The sequence below is a fragment of the Diceros bicornis genome, chromosome 12, assembly GCF_020826845.1.
Source record: "Diceros bicornis minor isolate mBicDic1 chromosome 12, mDicBic1.mat.cur, whole genome shotgun sequence".
NCBI lineage: Eukaryota > Metazoa > Chordata > Mammalia > Perissodactyla > Rhinocerotidae > Diceros > Diceros bicornis.
This window is the reverse complement of record NC_080751.1, coordinates 69981400-69997157: the sequence shown is the minus strand read 5'-3', so window position 1 is coordinate 69997157 and position 15758 is coordinate 69981400.

Here is a 15758-nt window from a genome sequence, read left to right as displayed (position 1 = left end):
TCCCAGGGTCGGTGTGCCTCCTGGGGAAGTGCCCACCTGCAGGAGAGAGCCACGGTGCAAGGGCAGGGCCAGTTCATTCATCCATTCTTCGGTAACCATGGAGCTTCTGCTGTGGGAGGGCCTCCTTTGGTTTCTGGAATGCAACGATAAACAACATGTTGAAGGGAGGGGAGTTTCTGACTCAGCCTTTGCCTCTACTGGGGTTTTCCCCAAAGCCCAGGGTGAGGGGCTGTGGTAGAAGTACAGCTCTGGAAGGTGGAGCCTGAGCTTCAGCAGAGTGGAGGGCCATGACCGCCCATACCATTGCAGTGAGCCGCGGAGGAGAGCCATGCGGAGGCCAGGCGAGGGCACTGTGCCAGGTGCCTCCCCACACCCGGGCCCTGTGATGGAGAGGGGCCGGGGGTGGCAGACGAAGGAAGACTGCATCTCTGGGAGAAAGTAGTCCAGTCTTCGTCGCAGCTCAGTTGCTCATTGTCATTGAAAAACGTGGCTTCTGGTTTATACACCAGCCATGTGAGTTTGGCTAATGTGAGTCTTCCCAGCAAGCTAGTCTGTGCTCTGGCTCTGGCACAGCAGTGAGGCTTCTGAGTTGGGTCAGCGAAGGGGTGAATGCTGCCTCAGGAGGCTCTTGGAGGACAATGGCCAGTTTCAGACACCAGCAGCGTAGCTGGTCGTGTTTAATTCAAGCACAAAGATCGTGAAGCCCAGTGATGACAAGCCAGATGAATTCTAGTCACCCCATCATTTCACCAGCCTGTGCAGCCTGGGCTAGGGCTGGGGTTGTGGTGTGATATCTAGGCTGTCCCTCCTGGGTACCAGTGAAGTGCTGCCGGGCTCAGGCTGTTGCCCTGAGCTCTGCAAGGGACAGAGATGGATCCCACCCAGGTCTGGACCTTGAGGCCCTCAGGGTCTGGAGGTGGCTGAGAGGGCTGGAGAACTGACTCCCTGTGTGGGAGGGCAGGGTGGGGTGGGGTAGGGGGTGTTGGCCCTGCCCTGGACTCACCTGTCTGCAGCTGCTGTTTCTGGTTTTTCTCACTGCAGAGGGTGGTCACTGCAGGCTGGATTTCCATCAATTCCATAAATTTGGTAATCAGTCTGTTCTGAAATGCGGTTCTGGGTTACATTGTTTTTGGAAGTTTTGACCGAATGCACAAGGAGCTAGATTAAATTAAAACAAAAGTGCAATTGCTGAGTTAATGACTGTGACAGTACAAATAATTCACAACCAAATTAATGCAATATTAGGTCGCATCATTATACTGATAATCTTCACACAGCAATACAAGAACAATTGTTTAGGAGGAATGATTCATTACATGGGAGAGCAGAGTTTGGGGAAGGTTTCAGAACTTGCTTCTGTGATCTGAGAAGGGAGAGAGAGGAGCTAAGATTTCTGAAGTGCCTACAATGTGCCAGGATGCAGGGACAACAAGGAGACAGGCTCTGCTCCTGGGGAGCACCAGTTCACCTGGTGGGGACAGCCTCAAGTGACTGTCAAGTGAAGTGGCCTTGAGGGGAAGAGGACCATAGGGAAGGCGTCCCGGAGGTGGTGGCACTGAGCTGAGCCTGGAAAGATGAGTAGGATTCATTGGGTCTTGTCCGCCCTGCTCGCCTTGCTCTTCTCTGCAGCCGGCTACAATCTGGCTTTTGTCCCCTTTCCACTCCTGAAATGCTCTTATCACGTGACCTTCATGTTGCCAGATCCACAGGTGGGTCCTCAGTCCTCATCTTCCCTGACTCCTGGAAGCTTCCATGGCCTCTGGGGTTCCCACCGGCTTCGCCAGCCCCCCTTCTCTGTCTCCTCTGCTGGGTGCCCCCCCAACCTGCGAAGGGGCGGGCCCCGGGGCTCAGCCCTCCCTCTCCCCCGACTCGCCAGCTCCCGCTGATGACCCGGACACCCCCAGTCCATTCCTGACCCTCCCCACTGCCGCACCCAGCTATCTCACTGTCTGCACGATGCCTCCCTGGGATGTCTAATAGACATTTTTTAAAACCAGCTTTTGTAATACAGAAAAATGCACACATCGTAAGAGCACAGCTGGTTGCTTGTCCATAAAGTGAGTGCACTTGGGGTGTCAGCGCCCAGATCAGGAAAGAGGAGGTTACTGCACAAGGATGCCCCTCTCCAGGGCCTCTGGGCCTCACCATGCAGTGTGGCCATGTCCCAACTCTGTCACCTGAGAGGGTCTCGCCTGGTGCGGTACTGCATATAAACGGAATCGTGGGGACTCTGCTCTCGGATCCGCATCACGTTTGTGGGACTCGTCCACGTTGCCGTGTAGCTGCAGTCCATCCTTGTTGCTGGAGAGGGCCTTCCGTTGTACGAATATAGCACAGTTTATTCCTTCTGCTCCTGATTGACGTTCGTGTTGTGTCCATTTTTAGAGTTATGAATAATCCTGGTAGAGGGGGCTAAGGGCTCAGTTTTACTTCTTTTCTGCAAACGACCCTGTCCTGCAGGGATGAGCTTGACGCGGCGAGGGGAGGTTGAAGGTGACATACGTGTTTTTTGTTTTTTGTTTTTTTTGGGGGTGAGGAAGATTAGCCCTGGGCTAATATCCGTTGCCAATCCTCCTCTTTTTGCTAAGGAAGATTGGCCCTGGGCTAAAATCTGTGCCCATCTTCCTCTACTTTTTATGTTGGATGCCTGCCACAGCATGGCTTGATAAGCCGTGTGTAAGTCCACGCCCGGGATCCAAACCCATGAACGCTGGGCTGCTGAAGCGGAGCGCTCGAACTTAACCGCTATGCCACAGGGCCAGCCCCAACACACGTGTTTTAACGGGGACCTGCAAGGCCTTGGCCTAATAGAGAGCCTACTGTTTGACTTTCAGGCACCAGAGGTGGCCTTTTTATTTCAAATAAAAGAGTGCATGAATTAATGAAGGAATTCATAATAAATGAATGAACGAAAGGAGTGACAAGTGAATGAATGAATGCATTCTGAAAAGAACATTATTGCATGTCACTTTGTGTCCAATACTGCGCTGGTCATTTTCATAAACGTTACTATAATCTGTGCCCCAGGGGCCGGCCCGGTAGCGTAGCCGTTAAGTACGCGTGCTCTGCTTTTGCGGACCGGTGTTCACAGGTTGGGATCCCGGGCACGCACCAAAGCACCGCTTGCCAAGCCGTGCTGCAGTGGCGTTCCATATAAAGTAGAAGAAGATGGGCATGGATGTTAGCCCAGGGCCAATCTTCCTCAGCAAAAAGAGGAGGATTGGCATTGGATGTTAGCTCAGGGCTAATCTTCCTCAAAAAAAAAAAAAAATCTGTGCCACAGTCTTTTGAGATGGGGATGATTACCTTGACTTTATGGATGAAAAAAACTCAAGGTTCAGAGGATCCAGGTCATTTAACTTCTCTGGGCTCAGTTTCCCCATCTGTAAATGGCAACAGTAGGTCTCAGCAGGCTGTTGGGAGAATAAGTGAGAGACCAAGTCATCTTTATGGTTCAAGGGCACGTGGCTTGTAAGTGGTGAAGCCAGGATTTGAACCCATGAACCTTAGGTCATCCCACTGCACAGTGTCCCCTACTCCACACTGCCTGCCTTCAGGGGATATGGGAGAGTAAAGGAGTCTCGGTGTCTTTCCTAGTACCTCCTCTTTCCAGCAGCGGGGTGTGAAGGGCTGTCCCTGAGCCACCTCTGTTCTCTCCTGCCTGTAGTCTGGGCAGTGATTACACAGATGGGTTTAGACTCAGCCCTGGGATCTGGCGCCCTCCCTCCTCTACCCTTCCTCATCCAGAGGGTGAGATTAGCGTACAATTGCATGGTCTCTGCTCACTAATTTCATTTTCTGTGTCTGGAGTAATAGGTCCTCTTGAACTCATTATGCGAATTTAAATTCAAATAATAACCAGCTTAGCGTGTGACTCTGGAGTTGAGGCTGAGGCTCTGGCCTGAGCAAGGCCTGGCTGCTCCCAGCAGAGGGAATGGCTCCGTGGTTCCGAGGAGTGGCCTCTGCCTCCAGGAGCTCAGGGTCAGTCAGCCGGTCGGTCAGCTGAGACCAAGCTGAGGACACACTGACCCAACCCGGCAGGCCCAGGAGAGCCCCTCTCCGCACCTTCGGCTCCAGAGAACCAACTAGTAATTTAAACAGTGAGCCATAAAGCATGGTGCCCCTGGGGGCCTGGTGGGGGCCTCAGCCCTTTGGATGGGACAGTCTGTTGGCTTCTTCCATGAATTAGTCCTTTATATCATACTCTTGGGCCAAGAGATGGGTGTCAGTTTCGAATGGGGACTAAATCTGGCCTTACTTTTTACTTATATCTGGTCCTGAGAGGTGAGGTGGGGATGGGTGACATTTTCAAAGGGGACAAGAACCACTTCCCTGGTGAGTGGGGACATCCTTACTTCAAGCTTGAGTGGGTGAAGACCTGTGAACAGCAGTCCCTATGTGCTCTGGGGGCCAAGACAATGAGCAAAGCTCCCTGGGCGTCTCTTAGGCTCCCAAGGGATCCCAGGAGGCCACTTCCACATTCACTCCTCATTGACCCCTGCCCTTCACTGAATTCCTTGGTTCTTCCAGGGACCGTTCCCCTTGACTGGCAGTGTTTGCCTAGGGTCTACTCCTGTACCTAATTCTCAGGAGGCTGAGGCCTACCCTCCTTGAGTCTTTCCTTCCACTCAGTTCCACAAACAGCCCTGGGCCGGCCTCTGTGCTGGTGATACTGAGATCAAACTCAGGATCTTTCCATGAGGACCTCGCCGAGAGGCAGGTCTCGGAGTGATGTTTTCCAAAGCAGGATTGTAATGGTGCAACCAGAAAAAACAGCTCCAGGAGGAACGAGGTTTAGGAATCACGGGACTGAAGCAGTTCAACAGGCTTCCTTCCTGCAGGACTACTCCGAGCCTTTACAGCTGCCAGGAGGTGTAGAATGGGGCATTTCTCAAACACACGCCGGCGTGACCTTCACTGCACGTGTGCCACATGGCAGCCTGGACCAGACCCTTCCTTGGCCCTGTGAGGTGAGCAGCAGCATCTCCATTTTACAGATGAGGGACAGAGGCGCCAAGATGTGAGGGACTTGCCTGGGTGCACGGAGCCCGGAGAGAATGTGCCGAATTACAGCCGGAACCCTCAAGCTTTGAGGCCCTGCAAAGTTGTTGGTGAGTGGAGTGGCCTGGGCCTGCCCCCTCAGTCGCGTGAGCTCTCTGAGTGCATCGGGATGCTGTCTCGTTAGGGTTGCAGATGCAGCGTTTCGGGGGGTGGGGGATACTGATATCAGCCGTGGCCTCTGGCCCAGGAGTCAGGGGATGTATGGTGAGCCTCAGCTCTGCCATTTATTGGCTGTGTGAGTTGGACTGCTTCCTTCGCGGCCTTGGTTTCTCCAGGTGGAGATAAAGGGCCCCTCTCTGTCCCCAGGAAAGCTACTGGCAACAATTTCCTCAGCCTGTCAACAATTTGATGTGTGCACCTGTTTAGTGGGGAAAAACAGTTTTCTTGATTTGGCTGGAAGCCCCTACTTTTTTCTGGCCAGCATGACTGTGCATCTTAAACTAGCTGTATGATCAGCACGAGGCCAAAGTACCTGCAGGAAGACTTGAATTGGAGTTGGGGCTCTGCCTAACTTGCTGCGTGACCTTGTGCAGGGCATCTCGCCTCTCTGGCCTTGGGCGCTCTGCTCTGTCTTTACAATGTGGCAATTGGACTTGCTGCTCTCAAAGGGTCCACCACTCCAGCGTTTCAAGACTGGGATTCTCTGGGCAGTGACTAATGTCCTGTGGTTGCAGCTGGCCAGGCCTGACCAGGGAGGGGACTGCAGGATGTCGCCACCTGCAGCATGTCCCAGGAGGCAGGTGCTCTTGGCTGGCTGCTCCTGAGAACAGCTGCCAGTGGGGTGAGAGATGGGGTCTTGTCGGGGGTGGGCCAGCGGACCCGCTCTCCTGCAAGCAGGGCCCTGGGGTCCAGTGCTCATCAGCTAAGCAGGTAATTGTGTGTGCGCTTTGTTCCTGCACAAAGGAGCTCTCAGAGAACTTCCGAGAGGCTCCGCTTCCTCACTGATTTGATTTTTTCAGAACTGGAGTGTGAAAGCCAGGCTGAACCTGCCTAATTGTGCCTGCGAAGGCTATTCAGAGAGACCGTTCTTGGAAGGAAATCAGGACAATTAGCTCTTGGCTGCGGGTAGAGGGGGAAGCGAGCTAATCATGGTGAATGTCAGCCTGTTCCCCCGGGAACCAAAGGGCACGGAGTTGGGAGAAGAAATGGGAAAAAAGAGCGGCCTCTGCTGGGCCTGCCTCTCCAGGGCTGGGTTGGCAGCCACTAGACAGGAGCCGAGCCAGGACACGGAGAGCTTGGGAGTGCTCACCTCAGGCTGCTGGGGTTGGCTGCGTGACCTTGGACAAGTCGCCTAGCCCTGGGGCCTCAGTTTCCCTGCGTCTGCATAAGGACCACTGTACAAAGTGAGCAGATGGAGCCCATTCTTCACGAGAACGACAGGTGGGAGCTGTGGGTCCAGAGCAGATGTCGAGGAAGGGCCTGGGGAGAGGGCTCCTGTGGCCAAGTGCAAACCGTGGTCCTCCGGCCACTTCTCTCGGCATCCCCCTTACCCCCCCCACCCCGTTTCCTGCTTGGAGCCAAGGAAAATTTCTAATTCTAATGTAATCACCTCGTGGGCTTCCAAGTCAGAGAGGTGGCAGTTCAAATCCCAGCTTGGCCTCTTCTTAGCTCCATGACGTTAGGGACGTTCCTCAGCGTCTCTGAGTCAGTTTCCTGACTAAATACGTGATAGTGCTGAGTGGTCCGACACCCAGTGGGTGGTAAATGCTTGTCGTCATTGCTGCCACATCAGGAAAGTAGGGTCCATATAAGTTCCTTCCCCCGTAACCAAAGCTTGTGTGTGGGTGGGTGGGTGGGTGGGTGGGTGTGTGTGTGGATACTTGGACAGAAGTGTTTCTAAATGGAGAATGTGTGTTTTTTTACATTTTTTGACTGGAGCCCGGGGGGCACATTCCATTTTTTTTTCTTTTAAAGAAGGGCAGCAGGGTGTTATAACAGTCTCATCTGAGTCTGCGTCTGGGCTCTACCCCTCACCAGGTGTGTGTGTGATGATCACTTCCATCTCTGCTTTCCTTATTTCTCAGTAGAGATCATGATCACACCCACTTCATAGGTGTGTTATGGGGATTAAACTCATTAATACACTCAGAATGGGGACTGGCACTTAGTAAGTGCTCAGTTAATTTTAGCAGCATCATCATCATCATCATCCTTATTCGATGGCTCAGGGTCACACTGTAAAGTCCACATGTGCCAGCAGGTGATGTGGGGATAAATCCATTCCCACGTGGCTGAAATGACATAATCAGGGCTCAGGTTCAGCCAAGCATTCACCGGCGGGGTCAGCAGGCTGGCATCCACTTGGTTTGGCCAAGGTTTGGACCATGGGCGTTGTTAAATATTTTGGATACCATCCCTGGAGAGAAGAGACAGAACTCTCAGGGCTGCTTCCAGATGCAGGGACTTGGCAGACAGTCATGGGCATGGGTATGGCCAGAGCTTCTGGCCCTAGAGATGACCAGTTCTGCTGGGGGAGCCCAGGGCTCTGCAGGGCCCCTCCTCTTTGAAGCTGGCCCCCGCAGCCACTCCCCTGGTCCCTGTGTGTCCCCCTGGGATGTGAAGCTGCTAAACCAGCCTCAGATCTTTCAGCCGGGCACACAGGGACAGGCTGCCTTGGGCTGCCACGGCCACACGAGGAAGCTTCCTCGTTTTTTTCCTTATCCTTTGGCTGCTCCTCGAGTAAGAGGCTTTGCATTCTGCCTGCTCCGAGGCAGCCCACTTTACTCCTCACTTATCTTCATCTCCGCACTTTGGAGGACGTTTCGGAGCTCCGTCATCCACGTTTCCCGGTGAGCACCTTCACCGAATCCTGTGGGATGAAATTTCCGGCTGGGAGCAGGGCTGAGACCAAACGTGGGACCTCCCAATTAGTGGGCCTGTAGTGACTGTCCCAGGACTGTGCTCCATGTGGGAAGGAGGGTGTGTGAAGCTAACTGGGGATGCAACACGACTCGGGACCAGCCCCTCATTCTGGGTACAAGGGAGGTAAATATTGTCATGCCTAAATGAAACAACGGTTTTAAACCAGCTCTGTAAACTGCACCGTGCCACCAGGTGCTCCTGGTTGTCATGACCAGTGTCTTCTCCTGGGCAGCAGGGTGGGGAAGGAGCAGAAAACACGACACATGATGAACGGTGAAGATATCAGGGAGAATTCTCCCCCAAAGAGACCTGCAAAGATGCATGCGGCTTATTCCAGTGAGGGCGTGGTTGGAGGGCTGACGGCTCGCTGTGTGCTGTGTGCCGTGTGTGTTATGAGTCCATGCAGTTTCTCATTCCCATTTTGCTGGGCAAGGGGCCAGGGTGGGGCGCAGATTTGGGCTCCGTGTATAGAAGCCCTTTCCAGTAGTCAGCGGGAGCACGGCAGCTGGCGGCAGTTTGCCGGGTGGTCACGGCGGGTCTGGAGGTCCATCCACACGGGGTTCAGCTAAGCGTGGTGGGGGCTTCGTGGAGCAGATGGAGCCCTGCTCTGTGGAGCTCTCTACAATCCCAGCCTCCCCCCACTGCCCCTCCTGCTGCCTACCTGCCAGGAACACACAATTTTATCTTAATGCCTTTTCAATAAAGCCTTAAAGACGACAAGCCCCGTTTCTGAGCTGAGCAGAACAGTTATTTTACACTTCATCTAATTGATTAAAATTACTCCTCTAAATTAACCGGGCCTTGCAAAGCCCAGGGGGCAGTGAGACCTGGAGCCCGGGGCAGCCTGCCGAGGAGGGCTGCTGCAGGAGCTGGGCAGCAGGGGCAGGTCAGAGCCCCGCGGTGGGGGCGGTGGCCCTTCTCCTCAGCCCCGCTCTCTCCCTTCCCTCGGCCTGATTGCCCCACCCCAGCCTCCTGATGACCTGCAACCTGTGCCAGCCAACTGGCTCCTAACAGGCTCTGTGCCCTCCCTGGATGCCAGGTGTAGCTACACGGGGCCTCCCTCTTGGGGTCGGGGTGAGTCAGGGACACGACATCTGCTCATCGCTCACAGTGTGGCAAGTGGGCGTGGTATTTGCTTTCCAGAGTCTCCTTTAATCCTTCAAACTCCCCCAGGAGGTAGATAGTTGTGATTCCATTTTACAGCTGAAGAAACTTAGGCCCGCCAGGAGGCGCTGGGGACCAAGGCTCACCCTGTTGACTGTGGAGCCCCATCCTGTTCACTGACCCGCTCCTGCTGTGCAGAGGCCCCGGGGCTGGGAGGGCTGCCTTGCCCTTGTGTGCTTTCCACTGAACCCTGATGTAGTGTGTGCCACGGCCCCCCCGGCAATGTTCCAAGCGCCCCCCAGTGTGAACTTGGTTAGGAGGGCGCCGGTTTGCACACAGTCTCTCTCAGAGAAGCCTTTATGTCCTGTGAGGGCTGGGGGCATGGGAGAGGGCGACTCACCCTGTAGGGAAGGGGTGTGTCTGCACCAGAACTGCCCCTCACCATGCTGGGGCTGATGTCGGCATGGCGGCAAATTCCTCAAGAATAGGGAGGAGAGCTTAGGCCTTCCCGGGCTGGATTCTGTAAAATTCTGTGTGATGCACACGTATTGACACCATCAAAGAGGCCTGTCTCAGCCTCTTTCAAGAAGGGGCTCAGATGCCACCTCCTCTGGGAAGTCCCCGGCTCCCGGCCTTGTATTGGCCTCTCCAGGATCCTCTCCCCTGCTGCGGACTTTGTTATGGGGAGGTCCCTCCCTGCACCCATCTCCACCTGGTTTCCTGGGTCTGGCACAGCGCCTGCCCCATAGTAAGCGCTCAGTAAATTATTGTTAGATAAAAGAATGGACAGATTAAGGAATGAATGAGCAAGTGAGGGAGAAATGAATGACTGGACGCACGTGGACCCCTCAGATGGTGTTGGGGAGAGCCTTCTCTGGGCACGCCCCTGCTCCTGGACTTTACTCCTCAGCTGAGACACCTTCTGGCCCTGCCGGCCGCAGGGGGCTGACAAACCCTTCCTCCCTACCCAGGCCCAGAGGTAAATGCCAGTGGTGCCCTTGAGCAGACCTGACACAGCTGGTGGCGAGATGGGGAAGGGCAGGGTCTGGAATTCCCCAGAAGACGGAGCACCCTCCTGGTCAGAGGGCAGTGGGCATGTGTCTTTGTGGTTCTGTGTTTGGGGAGCAGTGGATGGGGTGCATCAGGGCATGAAGGCAGTGGTCCTGCCTTGCTAGTGTTCTACACCCGTGGGCTGTGCATAGCCCGGGTGGGTGCCGACAGAAGACGTAGCAATGGCGAAGGTCCTCTTCCCTTGGCTTTCCTGCCTCCTGGCTCTGCCCCCCTCTGCTGTTCCCCCTGGGCCAGGGGGAAGTGGAGGCAACACAGAAGCCAAGAGCCTGGGCAGGAGGCCCGGGGAGCGCAATAGGGTGGGCTGGTTCTTATGGGGGAAGTGGCTGCAGCCAAACTCCTCCCCGATGCAACTGAGACCTGATTTCCAGACCACAGTGGGTCAGACCAGGTTGTGGGTTACAGGGGATGGGGAATGGCTGTGCTGGCCAGGACAAGAGAAGGCAGGTTGGCAGGCTATCAGGTGGGGCTGGACAGAGGTGGGAGAGGTGGGGTCAGGGCCAATGACCCTAGCCCCGGAGGCAGTGTACTCAGACCTCAGTTTCACAACTCGAGTTCTTCATGGCAAGTGTTTATGGCCTGCCATTGCCATTTTCCAAATTGAGGACAATCGTGGCTGTTCCGATTTCTCTTCCCACACAAGGCCACAGTGGCCTGCTGCCTCTGCGCATTTAATAAGCTCTTTGGCCACAGGTCTGCATGCCCAGAGGAATTGTCTCCTCCAGGGCTTCTTGGAGACAGCTCTCAAAGCAACACAGCAAACTGTTGAGAGGAGAAATTTTTCCTCTATGGATTTGGGTTCAGTGGTTGAGACCGTGAATTTAACAGACACTAGACAGATTAACAGGAGCAAAGGTAAAGTACATTTATATGCATATGAAGCACACAAAGGAAATGGCTCCATAACTAGAGATAGGGGTTTACACACTTAACAGGGGACAGGGGAGGGGCAGAAGGAACAGATGGGTTTCTTTAGGAGGAAGAATAGGCTTTTAGGGGAAGAAAACCAGAGATAAGACAGTGGTGATGTCTGTTTATGGGGATGGTCCCCTCTTATTCCTGGTGGGAAATCTCCCAGGCAGAGGTCATGGCACTTTCCCTCCCGGGAGTAGCTGCCTTTAGCCCGATAAGGGAAGCTCCCAAAAGGCTTCTTTCAGTACCTGTTGAATCTCAAATGTCTTTAGTTTAAAATAATCTTCATACCAACTCTGGGGGTCTGAAAGGGTCCCCACACCACTCTCCCCTGCCTCCCTCGCCCCCCTTCAAACAGCTATAAAGGTTGTTGAGGGGGTGGCCCGGTGGCGTACCGGTGAAGTGCACGCACTCCACTTCGGCGGCCCGGGGTTCACAGGTTCAGATCCTAGGCAGGGACCGATGCACCGCTTGTCAGGCCATGCTGTGGCAGCGTCCCATATAAAGTAGAGGAAGATGGGCACAGATGTTAGCCGAGGGCCAATCTTCCTCAGCAAAAAGAGGAGGATTGGCATCAGATGTTAGCTCAGGGCTAATCTCCCTCACAAAAAAAAAAGGGCTGTTGTCCTCTGAGCTGGCCCGGGGGTTCCACCTTCCAGCCCTTGTGCTGTTTATTCATTCCTTCCTTCTCTTCTCTCCTTCTTTGTTCCCATTCATCGTCCAGTCATTCTTCCTTCCTTCTACCCACCCACCCACCTGATCACCCACTTACTCTTCCATCCTACAATCCAACCTTTCCCCAGGAGCCAACACGTGCAACTGCACATGGGCTCCTCAGGCAAGAGCTCCTGATACTCGGCAGGCAGCAGGCGCTCAACACAGGCCCCTATTTTATAATTTTATTTTTTTTTAATAATTTTATTTTATTTATTTTTTCCCCACAGCCCCAGTAGATAGTTGTATGTCATAGCTGCACATCCTTCTAGTTGCTGTATGTGGGACGCGGCCTCAGCATGGCCGGAGAGGCGGTGCATTGGTGCGCGCCCAGGATCCGAACCCGGGCCACCAGCAGTGGAGCGTGAGCACTTAACCGCTAAGCCACGGGCAGGCCCCTATTTTATTCATTAGTCAGCAATCAGCAGTCAGCCTTCTAGGCCCCAGTCACTTGCTTCTCTTTATAAATTCTGGAGTTGAAGCACCCCTTTTAGGTATAGTTATAGATATGCAACAAGAGGAAAGATGTATTGGATTAACTACTGGGTCCAGAATTGCTCCTAAGAAGGTGACTGTTTTGTTCCAAAAAGTGCCCTCGTGTGTGCTATGGAGGCCTACATGCCCCTGGACCAACTTGACAGAGAAGACGAAAAATGCTCTGCAAGAGACGAGTTCTGGTTTTTGCAGCAGAGACAGTACAAGATGAAAAGCCCTGTGTGATGGGAGGTGGGCCGGGCTGGGGGCAGGTGGGGTGCTGGCCAAGGCACTCCCAGCAGAGGGCATTCTGAGACTGGCAGGCCTGCTGCTACTTGTAAGCTTCCTGGCATAGCCCCCGTGCCAACTCCCCTTTCATAGTCCCCTCGACGTCCACTGGCTCCTGAAGGCTCTGTGTGAATGGACTTGAAGTTCAAACTCTCTGAGCTTGAAGGACAGCTGAGTTTCACACCTGGATTCCTGAGAGGTGGCCGCAGGAGCCTGTAGGCTGAGGCCCCCCAGGAGGATGTGGCCCCTGGAATCTGAAGAAGTCTAGGAGAGGCTTTGAACTCAGGAGAAGAGGGAGATGCGAGTCAGTTTTTCCTAGCTCTCGAGTCCCAGGAGGCCTTGGCTAACACCCAGTTTACAGAGATTGAGTGGGCCCTACCTGCTGATTACAATTCAAATGCTAGTGCCCAAGTGAGCAAGGCCAGGGCAGCGGCCCAGCCTTGCCCCGCAGGCTCCTGCCCAACTCTCTCCTGCTCTGACACAGGGAGCTCGGCCCTGGCTCCTGCCACGGAGGCCAGCCCAGGACAGTGCCCCGAAAGCCAGGCTCAGGCAGACTTTCCGGAGGGAAGGGCTGGGGCTGCCTTTCTCTGCAGGCTTCCCAGCTCTAAGGAGCAGCCAGGAAACCCCCAGACTCCTCAGCTTTGAGCTCCTGTGCCCACCAGGACCCCTTGTCAGTCTTTCCAGCTTCCAGAATGACCTATTTGCAATTTTCCCAATTAACTGTCACATTTCCTCCTTGGCTGGAACCTGGAATTTGTTTTTTGAGGCTGAGCAGGTGGCTGGAGACACAGAACATAAATATATCGTGATGTGGGAATTGGCTTGCTTATCATGGAAACAAATGTCCTTGCTCCTGAGAAGGGGTCTCTTGGCCAGATTGCTGAATAATGCCTTGGCTGCCTTTGATCTCCACAGGTGGGGGAGCCAGACAGCCCCCTGCCCAGCCGGTGGACACTGGAACTGGAGCGGGGTTTCGGCGTGAGTCACTGATGCTGGAAGGGGGAGCTGGATGGGCTGTGTTGTCAGTCTTGTTTTCCTGTCTGGTGTGTGCGTGCGTGCGTGCGTGTGTGTGTGTGTGACAGAGATAGGGAGAAGGAGAGAGAGAGAATGATGCCAAGCAGAGGTCTGGCTCGCTGATTAGCTCTGCTACCCTTTGCAGCTGCAGTCAGCTTGGACCTGTAATGGGGACAGACACAGGCCCCGGCTGCGAGGTGGGTCGTTTAAGGCCTGGGTCTCTCTCTGTCCCCTCCCTGCTCCTTCCCTCCAACTGCCTTCCTGCTGGGAGAAATCGTGAGGCTCCCATCTGCCTCTGATCGGCAGAGAGAGAGGGAGACTCTGCTCCCTCCCAGCCACAGCCTCTTGAAAGCACAGGAGATGAACGCCTGATTAGAAATCAGATGCCAGAAGGAAGGTTGTTCTAAAAAACCAGCGTGAGAGGCCAGGAGAGGTGGCATCTGTTAGAGTCCCCCTAGGCAGGGGCCAGCCCCTCAGGGCTGCAGGCGGCGTTGAGATCTGGGGGCCAGGCCACATCAGGAGAAAAGAGTTCATCTGGAGCACCCTCCGCCCTGAGCAGACACAGTGGAACCTCTCAGGACAGGCTGTGGGGCCTGCGCAGACCCCAGGCAGCGACTCTGCGGCGGGGCCTGCCATGGACTTCCAACCCTTGCAGCTTGACCCAGCTCCCTCACAGGTAACCTCAGTCCTATGTCCCCCCAGGGCTGGTGAAGGGATCAAATGAGAGGATAGGGAATAGAGCTGGGGTGGGGGGAGGAGAAAATAACCCTCTGATAATGATCTTCACTCAGTAATGGGGAAGGTGCACCAAAGAGGGAAAAGGGGAGAGCCGCTAGGGCAACTCTGCCCTGAGAAGCCGTGATCTGTCTGCCTCTCCTGACTGCTGTCGGGCCCCTGGAGTCTTGCCTCCAGTCCGGCCCCTGGCCTCTCTTGCAGCCTTTTGGGGTTCCTGCAATTGCTCATAAAGGGGGCTGCTAGTGAAATAAGCAGGGGCTGGCAGGGGGTTCTGTGCGGCAGGCCCCAAGACTCTAAATGTGACCTGCAAAGTCGAAAGGGCCTGAGCGAAGGAACAACTCGGGAAGTCACAGAGCAGCTGTCCTGGGCGTTGGGACAGGACCAGGGACCCTCCATGTCCCTCGATGACATTCTCCTTGCACGGGGGATGGAGCAGGTCAGCCGGTCAGCTGCGCAGAGACAGGAACAGTCACAGACACTTTCCCAGGGCCAACATCACTCAAATAGCTTTTTGTTAAGAAATATTGAGTGTCAGCTGTGTGTCAGGCGCTGTCTGGACATGGGGTCTCGGTGGCAAATGAAACAGACAGAACCTGGTCCGGTGGAGTTAGTATGAAAGGCGAGCACAGGGAGCTGGCTGTGAGGGCGCCTGCAGCCCGGCCGGCCGGGATCTGGGAGGACTCGGGGGAAAGGTCCGCTTCAGCGATATCTAAAGATTTGGGAAGGAAACCTGGTGGAGAGCACAGGGGGCGCTGCTCCTGGCCAAGGTGCTCCCCCATTGGCCAAGGTCCAAAGGTAAGAGGCAGCACGGCTCCTTTGAGGGATTTTAGCATGAATTTAGCTAAATATATTTTAGCATGAATATACCAAGTGAGAGGGGACATGGCGAGTTCACCGGGCACAGGTTTGGGAATCAGACAAACCTGGGTTGGATCTTGACCCAACCACTCACTGGCCATGTGACCCTGGGCAAGTTACTGACAGTTCCCCTAAACAGGGGTGCCGATCCCTCCCTCACACCGTTCTGGGGAGGGCCGAAGAGATGACAGAGGTGAGGGCAGCACTGCGCTGGCACCGTGTGGCCCTCGTCCCTTCTGCTTCCCTCTCGCTTCCACCTCTCCAGCTGGAGGAGCCAGGGCAGGCGGCGAGGACGAGGCTGAGCGAGGCTCTCCTTTCTCTACTTGTCAGAGATTTATGGGAATCCAGCTCGACTCAGAGCTTGGGGAAGACACAGTGAATGCCCTTTTGTTTTTAGTTCAATTTTGTGAGCAGAATGCTCCTGGGGCCGATAGATTTTTCCAGTAATGAAATTGTAAAAAGAATTGAGTTATGTCTCTCCAGCTTTAAAGGACAGTCCATGCCCTTCCCCAGTGCTCCCTGTGTCGCCAGCAGACACCTGCTTCCTGGGCTTGGGTCAGGCCCCTTCCCCTCTTTCTTCTGACACAGCCTCTAGACTGATCCCGTGAAGGGGAGGGACTCGGGGTGTCTGCTTCGTTATTGCACTCAGCACTGGAGAAACAAATTGT